A 1,415-nucleotide genomic window follows, 5' to 3' on the forward strand; every position below is an offset into this window, starting at 1 on the left:
GAATGCGGCAGTCTCTAAAGCATAACCCCAAAATGAGAGCGGTAAATCGGTAAGAGACTTCATAGATAGCACCATATCCAATAGAGTGCGATTACGACGTTCGGACACACCATTTCTCTGAGGTGTTCCAGGCGGCGTGAGTTGTGAAACTATTCCACATTTCCTTAAGTGTGTACCAAATTCGTGACTTAAATATTCTCCACCACGATCTGATCGTAATAATTTTATTTTCCTGTCACGTTGATTCTCAACTTCACTCTGAAATTCCTTGAACTTTTCAAAGGTTTCAGACTTGTGTTTCATTAGGTAGACATACCCATATCTACTTAAATCATCAGTGAGAGTGAGAACATAACGATATCCTCCGCGAGCCTCAACACTCATTGGACCACACACATCGGTATGTATGATTTCCAATAAGTTGGTTGCTCGCTCCATTGTTCAGGAGAATGGAGTCTTGGTCATCTTACCCATGAGGCATGGTTCGCACGTGTCAAATGATTCGTAATCAAGAGACTCCAAAAGTCCATCTGCATGGAGCTTCTTCATGCGCTTGACACCAATGTGACCAAGGCGGCAGTGCCACAAGTATGTGGGACTATCGTTATCAACTTTACATCTTTTGGTATTCACACTATGAACATGTGTAACATCACGTTCGAGATTCATCAAAAATAAACCATTGACCAGCGGGGCATGACCATAAAACATATCTCTCAAATAAATAGAACAACCATTATTCTCGGATTTAAATGAGTAGCCATCTCGAATTAAACGAGATCCAGATACAATGTTCATGCTCAAAGCTGGCACTAAATAACAATTATTGAGGTTTAAAACTAATCCCGTGGGTAGATGCAGAGGTAGCGTGCCGACGGCGATCACATCGACCTTGGAACCATTCCCGACGCGCATCGTCACCTCGTCCTTCGCCAGTCTCCGTTTATTCCGTAGTTCCTGTTTTGAGTTACAAATATGAGCAACCGCACCGGTATCAAATACCCAGGAGCTACTACGAGTACTGGTAAGGTACACATCAATTACTTGTATATCACATATACCTTGGGTGTTGCCGGCCTTCTTCTTGTCCGCTAAGTATTTGGGGCAATTCCGCTTCCAGTGACCACTTCCCTTGCAATAAAAGCACTCAGTCTCGGGCTTGGGTCCATTCTTTGACTTCTTCCCGGTAACTGGTTTACCGGGCGCGGCAACTCCCTTGCCGTACTTCTTGAAGTTCTTCTTACCCTTTCCCTTCTTGAACTTAGTGGTTTTATTCACCATCAACACTTGATGTTCTTTTCTGATCTCCCCCTCAGCTGATTTCAGCATTGAATATACCTCGGGAATGGTCTTTTCCATCCCCTGCATATTGTAGTTCATCACAAAGCTCTTGTAGCTTGGTGGAAGCGACTGGA

Source organism: Triticum aestivum, chromosome 4D (assembly GCF_018294505.1).
Source record: "Triticum aestivum cultivar Chinese Spring chromosome 4D, IWGSC CS RefSeq v2.1, whole genome shotgun sequence".
Classification (NCBI taxonomy): domain Eukaryota; kingdom Viridiplantae; phylum Streptophyta; class Magnoliopsida; order Poales; family Poaceae; genus Triticum; species Triticum aestivum.